General features: G+C 37.6%; 1 long non-coding RNA gene across 1 annotated transcript; it reads left to right on the top strand.

Annotated features, from left to right (window-relative positions):
• Positions 1 to 3,674: 3,674 nt before the first annotated feature.
• On the top strand, positions 3,675 to 14,252 carry LOC133537726 (uncharacterized). Its single transcript, XR_009802810.1, has 3 exons — positions 3,675 to 3,861; positions 13,693 to 13,928; positions 14,014 to 14,252. It is a non-coding gene; the product is annotated as an uncharacterized LOC133537726 (long non-coding RNA).
• Positions 14,253 to 15,757: the final 1,505 nt, after the last annotated feature.

The following is a 15,757-nucleotide window of genomic DNA, read 5'->3' as shown; positions in this document are numbered from 1 at the left end:
ATTATTATTTAATACATGTTTAGAGTATGAATATTAAATAAAAGTTTAGTGTATTATTATTAAATATATGTTTGGTGTACAAATAGTAAAAAAATGTTTAGTGTATAAATATTAAAAACTATGTTTAGTGTATGAATTTCAAATACACGTTTAGTGTATTAATATTAAATACATTTTTGGCATATAAATTAAATATATGTTTAGTGTATGATTATTAAATACATGTTTAGTGTATGAATGACCAGATTTATGAAGAGGGAGTGTGCGCCCTCCAGTGGACTTCTGCCGCAACTGCACACAATGACATTATTTCCGAGAGCGCCTTATTTAGAAAATAATAAATACATATTTACTCTATGAATATTAAAAAATATGATTAGTATATGAATATTAAATATGTTTTTAGTATATGATTAAATACATGTGCAGTGTATGAATATTAAATATATGTTTAGTGTATAAATATTAAATACATGTTTAGTGTATGAATATTAAATATAAGATTAGTATATAATTAAATATATGTTTAGTACATCCATCCATTTCCTACCGCTTATTCCCTTTTGGGGTCGTGGGGGGCGCTGGCGCCTATCTCAGCTACGATCGGGCGGAAGGTGGGGTACACACTGGACAAGTCTCAACCTCATCGCAGGGCCAACACAGATAGACAGACAACATTCACACACTAGGGACCATTTAGTGTTGCCAATCAACCTATCCCCAGGTGCATGTCTTTGGAGGTGGGAGGGGCCTATCCCCAGGTACATGTCTTTGGAGGTGGGAGGGGCCTATCCCCAGGTGCATGTCTTTGGAGGTGGGAGGGGCCTATCCCCAGGTGCATGTCTTTGGAGGTGGGAGGGGCCTACCCCCAGGTGCATGTCTTTGGAGGTGGGAGGGGCCTATCCCCAGGTGCATGTCTTTGGAGGTGGGAGGGGCCTATCCCCAGGTGCATGTCTTTGGAGGTGGGAGGGGCCTATCCCCAGGTGCATGTCTTTGGAGGTGGAAGGGGCCTATCCCCAGGTGCATGTCTTTGGAGGTGGGAGGGGCCTATCTCCAGGTGCATGTCTTTGGAGGTGGGAGGGGCCTATCCCCAGGAGGATGTCTTTGGAGGTGGGAGGGGCTTATCTCCAGGTGCCTATCTTTGGAGGTGGGAGGAAGCCGGAGTACCCGGAGGGAACCCACACATTCACGGGGAGAACATGCAAACTCCACACAGAAATATCCCGAGCCTGGGATTGAACCCAGGACTGCAGGACCTTCGTATTGTGAGGCAGACACACTAACCCCTCTTCCACCGTGAAGCCCATGTCTAGTATAGGATTATTAAATTTGATAATGTCTAGTATAGTATTATTAAATACATGCTCAGTGTATGAATATTAAATACATGTTCAGTGTATGAATATTAAATACATGTTTGTGTACAATAAAAACAAAGGAATACTTATACATGCATGTTGAGAATAATACATGAATGAATGCTTCATTTCAGAGAATAAATAATAAAAGTAATAAGTAACAGAATGTGTGACCATTAAATATCTGAATGTGAATAAATGTTGATATTATGAAATGAAAAGAGAATGTTATTACTAAATGTATGTTTAATTTACATGTTGTACGTTAACATTAGGTAACAAATAGGTGAATGTACTGCAATTTAATAATGAGTGTTATTTTCAGCAAGGTACTTGTGTTGTACTTTGATGTACTCCTACTTCCAAGTGACTTTGTCAAGTACTAGTAAAGGAAGAGATGATGCAGTACTTGAAGTCTTTACTTTTGTCCTGAGATGAAGATCAACTTCATGAAGACACCTTATCAATGTCAACATGACCAAAGTGGGCGTGGCCACAAAGAAAGAAGGAAGGGGGCGGAGCCTCTTTCATTTTCTGATGTTAAGTTGGCCCTGTGATGAGATGGCCACTTGTCCAGGGTGTATCCCGCCTTCCGCCCGATTGTAGCTGAAATAGGCACCAGCGCCCCCCGCGACCCCAAAGGGAATAAGCGGTAGGAAATGGATGGATGAATGAAGTTCCTGGTCAAAGCTGTTATACATTATATGCCTTGAGCTCTTACTTTGAAGGCCCTAAGAGCGGAAGTGGTGACACGATGAGTGCAGCGGAGATGTTTATATATGTCGCCTATACTGTATAAAAGTACAAAATAACAAACACCGAGGGAGGTTCCAGTTTTACACGAGGACCACTTTATTTACTTTCTTTCAAAAACCTCCGCTCCACTCAACCTCTCACCACTTCCGCTCTCAGTGACTTCAAAATAAGAGCGCGAGGCAAATATTGTATTACAGCTTATAACAGGTACTTAACATCACAAAGGGGCAAGCCCATAAAATAGGTTGCATTATTTTGTGGTTTTATTCAGTATAGGCGACATACATAAACCATCGGTTACATTTTTTTGTTGTTGTTTTGTGTGTTGTGAGGCTCTGTATATTTGGGGGGGTTAGGGTTAATATGTTTTTGTTTTTGTTTTAACTGCCTGTATTGTTTTTGCACTTATCCTGGTATTTGTGTTGAAACGAGGACGTTTCTTTTTGTAGGAGGGGAGGTATGTAACCTATTTTTATGGGCTTGCCTCTTTGTGATGTTAAGTTCCTGTTATAAGCTCTTCTACAGTATATGCCTTGGAGTCTTATTTTGAAGGCCCGAGGAGCGGAAGTGGTGACAGGTTGAGTGGAGCGGAGGTTTTTGAAAGAAAGTAAATAAAGTGGTCCTAAATAAAGTGTAAAACTGCAGCCTCCCTCTTTCTTATTTTGTACTTTTATACAGTATAGGCGACATATATAAACTCTCGCTTACAATAACAAAGACGCAGGCTCTAGTTTTACACGAGGACCACTTTATTTCAAACTTTTTTTTTAAAATGTTTATTTACAAATTTCAACAATAACAAACAGATGAGAAACAATAATCAAAATAGTCCAAAAACAGTACAAAACATTACAAAAAAATATAAAAACAGTCCAAACAGCGCCAGGAGGTTGTAAATTCAAAGTAACAAAAATAGAATACAAAAAAATATATATATATAATAACCAAGTGCAAATTAATTAAGCCATAGGCTCATTCAGATTCATTAAATAACTTAAATCTGGAACACAGTGTCATCGTTTTCAACTTTATTTCAAACCTTTTTTCTTTTTATTTATAAAATTTCCACAATTACAAACAGTAAGTCCAACAACAATATAAAACATTACAAAACATTATAAAAACAGTACAAAACAGCGCCAGGGGGTTGTAAATTCAAAATAACAAAAATAGAATACAAAGAAATGAATACATAATAAACAAAGTACAAAGCCATAGGCTCATTCAGATTCATTAAATAACTTAAATTTGGAACACAGCATCATCGTTTTCAACTTTTTTTTAAACCTTTCTCTGCCTGCGTCACACAAGTGACGTCACTGTTGGAGAGCCATATAGCACACCGTGATTGGTGGATTCCTTCAGCTCCGCCCACAACGCTGTCAAGCACCATTCATATCAAACTCTCACTAACATTCAACTTTCATATTAGCGTGGGAGCCGCAAAATAAGATCTCACGTGTCTGAGACCCTGGTCTAATATATATATAGATGTGTCAGAAGTGCTACTGACACTTTGATCATGTTTGCTTTTCCTGTCTTTCAAATCACTTCCTGTCCTGCTGCTCTTATTTTCTTACTGTTTCCTGTTTGCTCTCTGTCTTTTGTGGCACCTTTACTCTCTGCTCCGTGTCTGCACACCTGTTCCTCGTTTAATTAGTTGTATTTAGTTCCACCTGAGTCCCTCCTTCACTGCTTCATCATTATTCTTTTTTGACGGATGTGGATCGGACGGGTTTTATTCGCAGTGAGTAATACTTTGCTCTTTTACACTGGCGTTCTATTGTTTGTCTTGATGCTTCTGCCGTGTGCTTTATTGCTGATTTAAAGTTGTGTTTGTGTTGCTGTGACAGTTTGCTCTTTTACACTGGCGTTCTATTGTTTGTCTTGATGCTTCTACTGTGTGCTTTATTGCTGCTTGAAAATTGTTTGATTCGCACTGCACGTGCACATGTGTTAGGAACACAACATGTAGAAACACACATTTAGTGACAAACATGCACATGTGTTAGGAACACAACATGTAGAAACACACATTTAGTGACAAACATGCACATGTTAGGAACACAACATGTAGAAACACACATTTAGTGACAAACATGCACATGTGTTAGGAACACAACATGTAGAAACACACATTTAGTGACAAACATGCACATGTGTTAGGAACACAACATGTAGAAACACACATTTAGTGACAAACATGCACATGTGTTAGGAACACAACATGTAGAAACACACATTTAGTGACAAACATGCACATGTGTTAGGAACACAACATGTAGAAACACACATTTAGTGACAAACATGCACATGTTAGGAACACAACATGTAGAAACACACATTTAGTGACAAACATGCACATGTGTTAGGAACACAACATGTAGAAACACACATTTAGTGACAAACATGCACATGTGTTAGGAACACAACATGTAGAAACACACATTTAGTGACAAACATGCACATGTTAGGAACACAACATGTAGAAACACACATTTAGTGACAAACATGCACATGTGTTAGGAACACAACATGTAGAAACACACATTTAGTGACAAACATGCACATGTGTTAGGAACACAACATGTAGAAACACACATTTAGTGACAAACATGCACATGTTAGGAACACAACATGTAGAAACACACATTTAGTGACAAACATGCACATGTTAGGAACACAACATGTAGAAACACACATTTAGTGACAAACATGCACATGTGTTAGGAACACAACATGTAGAAACACACATTTAGTGACAAACATGCACATGTTAGGAACACAACATGTAGAAACAAGACACATTTAGTTGCTGACAAGCTGTCAGTCACCATGGCTCTCAACTGCTGGCTAAGAGAGTCAAGGTGTGGCTGAGTGTTTGCTACAGGTGAACACCTGCCCTCACTGATTAGTGTTTGCTACAGGTGAACACGCCTGCCCTCACTGATTAGTGTTTGCTACAGGTGAACACGCCTGCCCTCACTGATTAGTGTTTGCTACAGGTGAACACACCTGCCCTCACTGATTAGTGTTTGCTACAGGTGAACACACCTGCCCTCACTGATTAGTGTTTGCTACAGGTGAACACACCTGCCCTCACTGATTTGGTCCAACTATGGTTGTCAAAAGCTGGGTGTTTAGAAGGACATTTCAAAGTTGGGATCTCCAAGCTCAAAAGTACGCTGTGAATACTTTTACACTTGTGATGCTTTGTTTAAGGTGTATTTACATAAAGTTGTCAGCAAACCATGCATCACCAAACATCTGCAGAGATGTTGGTGCTGGCTTTCTTCTTCTTCTTCTTGTTCACCTTTTGACATTTTGGGGTTTAAATAAATGTTAGTGTTAAACTGCATGTTTTGCCGTCCTTGGTTTGAAAGTCCAGTTTACAATGCTTACATGACCTTCACCCAAGGCGGGGTGTGATAGTTGCTGCTTTTTGGTGTGTGTGTGTGTGTGTGTGTGTGTGTGTGTGGGCTTTATAGATTTCGATATTTATTAGTAGGGGTGTGGAAAAAAAATCAATTTGAATTAGAATCACGATTTTCATATTGTGCAATTTAGAATCAATTCTCATTTTAAGAAAAATCGACTAAAAAAAGAAAAAAACATATTTTTTAAATTAATTAACCCAACAAAGCACTACACAGCAATACCATAACAATGCAATCCAATTCCAAAAGCAAAGCTGAGCCAGCAACACTCAGAACTGCAATAAACAGAACAATTGAGAGGAGACACAAACACCACACAGAACAAACCAAAAGTAGTGAAACAAAAATGATTAACAGTATCAATATTATGATTTCAGCAAAGCAGTGATTAAAAATCCCTCATTGACATTATCATTAGACATTTATAAAAATAATAAAAAAGAACAATAGTGTCACAGTGGCTTACACTTGCATGGCATCTCATAAGCTGGACAACACACTGTGTCCAATGTTTTCACAAAGATAAAATAAGTCATATTTTTGGTACGTTTTAACAGTTCAAACAAATTTACATTATTGCAATCAGTTGATAAAACATTGTCCTTTACAATTATTATAAAAGCTTTTTTTAAAAATCTACTACTCTGCTAGCATGTCAGCAGACTGGGGTAGATCCTGCTGAAATCTATGTATTGAATGAATACACAATCCTTTTCAATTGGAAAAATATTGTTGTGAATTGAGAATCGAATTGCGACCCTAAGAATCGATATCGAATCGTGGGACACCCAAAGATTCGCAGCCCTATTTATTAGTATATGTCCTATACAAAGTCAATGTTTTTTTGGTTTATTTTGTGGACTGCGTGGTTGGTAGAGTGACCGTGCCAGCAACCTGTGGATTCCTCCAATCCACTTTATTTACCGTATATAGCACATTTAAACAAAATGTTTCCAAAGTGCGGCACAACAATATTAAAAACATTCAAATACTATCTTAAGCTCCACCAATGACTAAATAAAAATGAATAATAATAAATATATACATAGAATAGAATGTACTTTATTGATCCTTGGGGGAAATTCAACACCACAGTTCGCTCACAATGATATATATATATATATATATATAATATTATTATCATCATAGTTTATGAGCGAACTGTGGTGTTGAATATCCCCCAAGGATCAATAAAGTACATTCTATTCTATGTATATATTTTCCCACTAAAGGAATAAATGTTTTGCTATGTCCTCATTTTCAATACAATGCAACTGTAAAAAATGTTCATAACATCGGAGGCTAGCAATTTGTGTTTTGTGGTAGTGTGCTTACAATTATGCTTCATAAAACTTTCTGAATTGTAAACTTAAAGGATTATATTTTTTGACCACACAACTCACGTAGTGTTAAAAGCCAAAGAATAAAAATGGGTCTTAAGACGAGACTTAAAACACTCCACATCGGGAGCAGTTTGAGTATGGAGGGGCACAGTGTTCCACAGCTTAGGGCCGACCACAGAGAAGGTCCTGTCTCCCCTAGTTTTAATTCCTGGTTCAATTCCCACCTTCTATTGACCTCGTCATGTACGTTGTGTCCTGAGCAAGACGCTTCACTCTTGTTCCTGACGGTCGTCGACAAGGCTAATGTTGGTTTGGCGTTGGTAGTCTGAGGCCAATGTTCAAGTACCAATAATTGTCACACACTAGGTGTGGCAAAATTATCTGCATTTGACTCCTCACCCTGGATCACTTCCTGGGAGGTGAGGGGAGCAGTGAGCAGCAGTGGTGGCTGAGCTCGGGAATAAATTTGGGTGATTAAACCCCCAATTACAAGCCTTGATTCTGAGTGCCAAGCAGGGGAGTAATGGCTCCCATTTTTATAGTCTTTGGTATGACTCAGGCGGGGTTTGAACTCAAAACCTACCCATCTCAGGGCGGACTAATTGGTTTGGCGTTGGTCGTGTGCGACGCCAATGTTTATGTATGTTGCGTTTTATGCTCTTTTACAGGCCTGACATGTATGTATTTATGCTCGTATACAGGCCCGGCATGTATGTATTACTCATGTTCATTTACAGGCGCGGCATGTATGTATTATTCATGGTCATTTACAGGCCCCGGCATGTATGTATTGTTTATGGTCATTTACAGGCCCCGGCATGTATGAATGTGTGTATTGTTTATGCTCATTTACATGCTTGACATGTATTGTTGATGCTCATTGACAGGCTTGACATGTTTGTATGTCATGTCAAGCATGTCAATAAGCATTAACAACACATACATGCATGTGGAGTCTGTCAATGAGCATTAACAATACATACATGCATACATGTGGAGCATGTCAATGAGCATTTATAATACATATGTGTGGTGCATGTCAATGAGCATTAACAATACATAGGCTCCATATGTATATGTTTTGGAGTGTTTATTTTTGTCCTGAGATAAAGATAAATTTCATGAAGGCATCTTGTGAATGTCAACATAGATAGATAGTACTTTATTGATTCCTTCAGGAAAATTAAAATTCCAGCAGCAGTGTACAGAGTTGAGATCAATTTAAATAAAAGTAAATAATGGGGGTTTAAATGGAAACACAATAGAGAAATATTAAAATAAGAATAAAAAATAAAAAGCAACAATGGGGGGGAAAAAAAAAAAAATATATATATATATATGACAGTAAAATAAGAATATAACAAGACAAAGTAGGCAGTAGTGACCATGTTATGAAAACGTAATGCACATGACCAAAGTAGGGTTAGGGTTAGAGAAAGAAAGAAAGAAAGAAGGGTGGGCGTAGCATTTTCATTTTGTGATGTTAAGTTGGTCCTGTGATGAGGTGGTGACTTGTCCAGGGTGTACACCGCCTTCCGGCCTGATTGTAGCTGAGATAGGTATCCGTGACCCCAAAGGAAATAAGTAGTAGGAAATGGATGGATGAATGAAGGTGGGGCTGAGTGTTTGCTACAGGTGAACACACCTGCCCTCACTGATTTGGCCCTACTATGGTTGTCAAAAGCTGGGTGTTGGGACATTTCAAAGTTGTGATCTCCAAGCTGAAAAGTACGCTGTGAATATTTTTGCACTTGTGATGCTTTATGTAAGATGTATTTACAAAAGGTTCTTAGCTCTCCATGCATCACCAAACATCTGCAGAGATGTTGGTGCTGACTTTCTTGTTGTTGTTCACCTTTTGACATTTTGGGGTTTAAATAAATGTTGTGCCATCCTTGGTTTGAAAGTCTTGTTTACAATAGTTACATTACCTTCACCCGAGGCGGGGGGGTGATAGTTGCTGCTTGTGTGTGTGTGTGTGTGTGTGTGTGTGTGTGTGTGTGTGTGTGTGTGTGGCCGGCCAATGTTGGATGTATTGTGTATCTGGGGAAATAAGAGGTCGACATCACTAACATAGCCCTGTGCTGGTTTACGTCCTCCATCAACAACGGAACCTTCTCTGTGAACAGAGCCAAACATTCCTCCCGCTGTGCCACCTTCACCTGTGGGGTCCCTAGGGCTCAATACTGGGTTCCATCCTGTTCTCCATCTATCAATCAATCAATCAATGTTTACTTATATAGCCCTAAATCACTAGTGTCTCAAAGGGCTGCACAAACCACCACGACATCCTCGGTAGGAAAACTCACACCCAGTGGGACATTGGTGACAATAATGACCCAGTGGGACGTCGGTGACAATGACATCTACATGCTCTCCCTCAGCCAAGTCATTCATCGCCTTAAAATTTCCTTTCATTTCTACACTGATGATACTAAATCTATCTTCCACTCAAGACAGACGATCCCTCTGGACTGGACCATTTGAAGGACTGCTTGCAGGACATAAAAGAGTGGATGTCAAAATGTCCTGCAGCTCAATGACAGAGTGAAATTCTTCTGTTCGGGAACTCCAACCCCCCAACTGTGCACAATAGCCAAGATCAAGTATGTCCTCTCCCCCAGTGACTTAGAGGGTCGTGTTCATGCTCATCTTCTGCAGACTGGACTAATGGAATGCCCTCTATGCTGGGGTCACTGACAAGACCATATATAGCATGCAGTTGGTACAAAATGCTGGTGACAGGCACAAAAATGAGGGAACACATTTCTCCCATCCTCTCCTCCCTTCACTGAATCCTGGTGAAGCACAGAGTTAAATTTAAGATCCTTGCGTATGTCTTCAAAGCGCTCCGTGGTCTTACCCCAGCTTACATCAAACATCTCCTGGACCAACCTATCAGCTCCAGGCTTGGTCGTTGCCTCAGATCTGACAACCAGATGACCTTGAAGGTCCCACAGTCAAACCTAGTGACAAAGAGAGACTGTGCATTTTCAATGATGGTACCTGGCCTATGGAATAAGCTCCCCCTGAAAGTCAAGTCCGCCACCACTCTGGACACTTTTAGAGCACAGCTTAAAACTCACCTCTTTGCCGCAAATGACTTGATTTGTGTTCATGTGTCTTAAATGTTTGTTCTAAATTCCTTTGTGTCCCTGTTTTTTTTTTGTTTCTCCACTCAGGCTGCACCCCAGGCTGATGTAATGGTTCCTTGTGTGGGTGCAATAATTGAAAATAACTAAACTTTTTTTGTTTCTTCAAGGTCAATTTTGTGGAGTCTGGTCTACAATACAAAGTCTATGTATATTTTCTTTTTTTTTAATCTTTTTTTTTAATCTTTTTTTTTTATCTTCAAGGTCAATTTTGGGGGTCTAGTCATCTACAATACAACGTCAAAATGTATTTCATTTGTCATGGTTTTTGTTATCTACAAGGTCAATTTTAAGGAGTCTGTTCATCTACAGTGCAAGGTAAATTTGTATTTTGTCATGGTTTTTAACTACAAGGTCAGTATGTATTTAACTTGTGTCACTGTTTTTGTTTCCTCGTGGTTTTTGATATCTACAATACAAGGTCGATATGTATTTTGTGTCCTCATGGTTTTTGTTAACTACAAGGTCAATTTTGGGGGGGAAGGGGAGTCTGACGAATAAAATACGTATTTACCTTGTATTGTAGATGACCAGACTCCCCTTCCCCCCCAAAATTGACCTTGTAGTTAACAAAAACCATGAGGACACAAATAAAATACATATTGACCTTGTATTGTAGATATCAAAAACAATGACTCAAAACCCCCCACAAATTAACCTTGTAGTCAACAAAAACTTTGACGAATTAAATACATATTTACCTCGTATTGTAGATGACCAAAGTTTTTAACTACAATGGTCAATTTGTGGGGGGTTTTGTGTCATTGTTTTTGTTTCCTCGTGGTTTTTGATATCTACAATACAAGGTAAATTTATTTTTTTTGTAATGGTTTTTATCTTCAAAGTGAATTTGTGGGGTCTAGTCATCTACAATACAGGGTCAGTATGTATTTAACCTGTGTCACTGTTTTTGTTTCCTCATGGTTTGTGATATCTACAATACAAGGTCAATATGTATTTCATTTGTCAAGGTTTTTGTTATCTACAAGGTCAATTTTAAGGAGTCTCATCATCAACAATACAAGGTAAATTTGTATTTTAACTACACGGTCAGTCTGTATATTGTGTCATTGTTTTTGTTTCCTCATGGTTTTTGATATCTACAATACAAGGTCAATGTATATTTTATGTGTCATGGTTTCTATTAACGTCAATTTTGGGGGGTGTCTGGTCATCTATAATACAAGGTCAATATGTTTTGTTTTTTTTGTCATGGTTTTTAACTTCAAGGTCAATTTTGTGGGGTTTGGTCATCTGCAATACAAGGTCAATATGTAATTTGTCATGTTTTTTGTTATCTACAAGGTCAATTTTAAAGAGTCTGATCATCTACAATACAAGGTAAATTTGTATTTTTTGTTCTCATGGTTTTTGTTACTACAAAGTTGGTATGTATTTTGGGCCTTTTTTTTTGTTTCCTCATGGTTTTTGATATCTACAATCCAAGGTTAATATGTATTTCATTTGTCATGGTTTTTATCTATTAGATCAAGTTTAAAAAGTCAGGTCATCTACAATACAAGGTAAAAATTTGTATTTTATTTGTCCTCATGGTTTTTGTTACTACAAGGTCGGTATGTATTTTGGGCCTTTTTTTTTTTTTTTGTTTCCTCATGGTTTTTGATATCTCCAATACAAGGTTAATATGTATTTTATTTGTCATGGTTTTTGTTATTAGGTCAATTTTAAGAAGTCAGGTCGTCTACAATACAAGGTAAATTTGTATTAGTGTCCATTGATTTTGTCTACAAGGTCAATTTGGGGGGTTTTGGTCATATACAATAAAAGGTCAGTATGTATTTAATTTGTTTTTGTTTCCTCATGTTTTTGATATCTACGTCTATGTATTTTGTGTCGTCATGGTTTCTATTAACTACAAGGTCAATTTTGGGGGTCTGATCATCTACAATCAAAGTTCGATTTGTATTTAAATAGTGTCCTTTTTTTTATCTTAAAGGTCACTTTTGCGGGTCTGGTCATCTACAATACAAGGTCAATATGTATTTTAATTTGTTTTTAATCTTCAAGGTCAATTTAATTTTGGGGGTTTGATCATCTACAATACAAGGTCAATATGTATTTCCTTTTTGTCATGGTTTTTGTTATCTAGAAGGTCAATTTTAAGGACTCTGGTCTTCTACAATACAAGGTAAATATGTATATTTGTGTCCTGGTTTTTAATAACTACAGGGGAAATTTTGGGGGGTTTGGTTATCTACAATACAGGTTGGTATGTAATTTGTGTCTTCATTGTTTTTGTTAATGGTTTTTGTTATCTACAATACAAGGTCAGTATGTATTTTGTGTCATGGTTTTTGTTATCTACAAGGTCAATTTTAGGAGTCTTGTCATCGACAATACATGGTAAATATGTATTGTGTGTCATTATGATTTTTGATATCTACAAGGTCAATTTTATGGGTCTCGTCATCGACAATACATGGTAAATATGTATTTAATTTGTGTCATGGTTTTTGATACAAGGTCAATTTTAAGGGTCTTGTCATTCACAATACATGGTAAATATGTATTTAATTTGTGCCATCATGGTTTTTGATATCTACAAGGTCAATTTTAAGGGTCTTGTCATCAACAATGTATGGTAAATATGTATTTAATTTGTGTCATGGTTTTTGATATCTACAAGGTCAATTTTAAGGGTTTCGTCATCGACAATACCTGGTAAATATGTATTTGTGTCCTCATGGTTTTTGATACCTACAAGGTCAATTTTAGGGGTCTTGTCATTGACAATACATGGTAAATATGTATTTAATTTGTGTCATGGTTTTTATCTACAAGGTCAATTTTAGGGGTCTCGTCATCGACAATACATGGTAAATATGTATTTAATTTGTGTCACCATGGTTTTTGATATCTACAAGGTCAATTTTAGGGGTCTTGTCATCGAAAATACATGGTAAATATGTATTTGTGTCATCATGGTTTTTGATATCTACAAGGTCAATTTTAGGGGTCTTATCGACAATACATGGTAAATATGTATTTAATTTGTCATGGTTTTTGATATCTACAAGGTCAATTTTAGGGGTCTTGTCATTGACAATACGTGGTAAATATGTATTTAATTTGTGTCATCATGGTTTTTGATATCTACAAGGTCAATTTTAGGGGTCTTGTCATCGACAATACATGGTAAATATGTATTTAATTTGTGTCACCATGGTTTTTGATATCTACAAGGTCAATTTTAGGGGTCTTGTCATTGACAATACATGGTAAATATGTATTTAATTTGTGTCATCATGGTTTTTGATATCTACAAGGTCAATTTTAGGGGTCTTGTCATCGACAATACATGGTAAATATGTATTTAATTTGTGTCACCATGGTTTTTGATATCTACAAGGTCAATTTTAGGGGTCTTGTCATTGACAATACATGGTAAATATGTATTTAATTTGTGTCATGGTTTTTGATATCTACAAGGTCAATTTTGGGGTCTGGTTATCTACAATACAAAGTCAATATGTATTTAATTTGTGTCCTCATGGTGTTTGTTTCCTCAGTTTTTGATATCGATAAGGTCAAAATTGGATTATTCCGCTATGCAATGCAAAACTCTTACCTAATGTTATCCATGTATTCATTCATGTGACTCATTTCTCATTCTTACACCCTGCAGCGCTACAACAGTACACAAGTCTTACACAATGTGTTATGGGTCACGTTCCTGCTTCTCCTCCTGCTGTGCGGACTGAGTGCATGGCGGAGCACATCAACAGGTGTTCCCTCTCCGCTGCGGGTGTGCCTCTGCAAGAGATCTGCAATCAACACACCTGCCGGTGATGAGCAACCAGCCTTCATAAGCCAGCGCGTCTTAAGATCCGGTGCCAGAACGTAGTTTCTCCTACCAGTACAGTAAGCCAACACATCTCCAGCCTTCTCGCTCCCTGTGTTCCCTTCCTGTCGAGTTGACGGTCTTTCGTGTTGTGTCGTCCTCCAGCTTCCTCGTCGTCTACCTGGACCCACTTTGGATTCCCTCTTGCCTCCCTGGACCAAGACCTCGCTCCTGCCCTCTGACGTCCAAGCCTTTTTCTTCTTTTGGACTTCCACCTCTATCTCAACACGCACACTCAACACCCTCTGGTGACCACGCTCAGATAATACTTACACATAGTCACACTCCATCTCTTTAAGGTAATCACACACTGCACTCACATACTGAGTTGTCAATAAACACGCTGGCAGCTAGCATCATCGTCTCTCTGCAGTCTTCTTTTCCCGCTGTTCTGTCACACAATCTTACTTATTTTGTCATTCATTTGTTCATCCACGTTATCATTCTTACACCATGCACCGCAACAACACTATAGTATAGGTGTAATATGATCAAACTTTCTTGTTAAAAGTATAGCAGCTGCATTTTGTACCAACTAATATTTTAATGCTAGACAAAAGGAGGCCTGAAAAAAATAGATAACAGTAATGTAGAGAGATGTAAATAACGCATGAATAATGATCTCAGCGTCTCTAGTGGACAAAATAGGGACATATTTCAGCGAGATTACGGAGGTGAAAGAAGGCTGTTTTACACTCCTAATGTGACTGAAACGAAAGAGTTGTGTTGAAGATAATATCCAGATTCTTTATCGAGTAGCTTTGTGTAATTGTTTGGTTGTCAAACTGTTATGGTGGTGTTATTAAATGGGTGTGGAATTGTTTGTCAAAAGTTACAGTGGTGTTAAGTGGGTGTGGAATTGTATGGTTGTCAAATGTTATGGTGGTATTAGATGTTTGGTTGTCAAATGTTATGGTGGTATCAGATGTTTGGTTGTCAAATGTTATGGTGGTATTAGATGTTTGGTTGTCAAATGTTATGGTGGTATCAGATGTTTGGTTGTCAAATGTTATGGTGGTATCAGATGTTTGGTTGTCAAATGTAATGGTGGTATTAGATGTTTGGTTGTCAAATGTTATGGTGGTATTAGATGTTTGGTTGTCAAATGTTATGGTGGTATTAGATGTTTGGTTGTCAAATGTTATGGTGGTATCAGATGTTTGGTTGTCAAATGTTATGGTGGCATTAGATGTTTGGTTGTCAAATGTTATGGTGGTATTAGATGTTTGGTTGTCAAATGTTATGGTGGTATTAGATGTTTGGTTGTCAAATGTTATGGTGGTATCAGATGTTTGGTTGTCAAATGTTATGGTGGTATCAGATGTTTGGTTGTCAAATGTAATGGTGGTATTAGATGTTTGGTTGTCAAATGTTATGGTGGTATCAGATGTTTGGTTGTCAAATGTTATGGTGGTATCAGATGTTTGGTTGTCAAATGTTATGGTGGTATCAGATGTTTGGTTGTCAAATGTAATGGTGGTATTAGATGTTTGGTTGTCAAATGTTATGGTGGTATTAGATGTTTGGTTGTCAAATGTTATGGTGGTATTAGATGTTTGGTTGTCAAATGTTATGGTGGTATCAGATGTTTGGTTGTCAAATGTTATGGTGGCATTAGATGTTTGGTTGTCAAATGTTATGGTGGTATTAGATGTTTGGTTGTCAAATGTTATGGTGGTATTAGATGTTTGGTTGTCAAATGTTATGGTGGTATCAGATGTTTGGTTGTCAAATGTTATGGTGGTATCAGATGTTTGGTTGTCAAATGTAATGGTGGTATTAGATGTTTGGTTGTCAAATGTTATGGTGGTATTAGATGTTTGGTTGTCAAATGTTATGGTGGTATCAG

Source organism: Nerophis ophidion, linkage group LG19, assembly GCF_033978795.1.
Source record: "Nerophis ophidion isolate RoL-2023_Sa linkage group LG19, RoL_Noph_v1.0, whole genome shotgun sequence".
Lineage (NCBI taxonomy): Eukaryota > Metazoa > Chordata > Actinopteri > Syngnathiformes > Syngnathidae > Nerophis > Nerophis ophidion.
The sequence above is the reverse complement of the archived record's forward strand: the minus strand, read 5'-3'. Positions and strand labels throughout refer to the sequence as shown.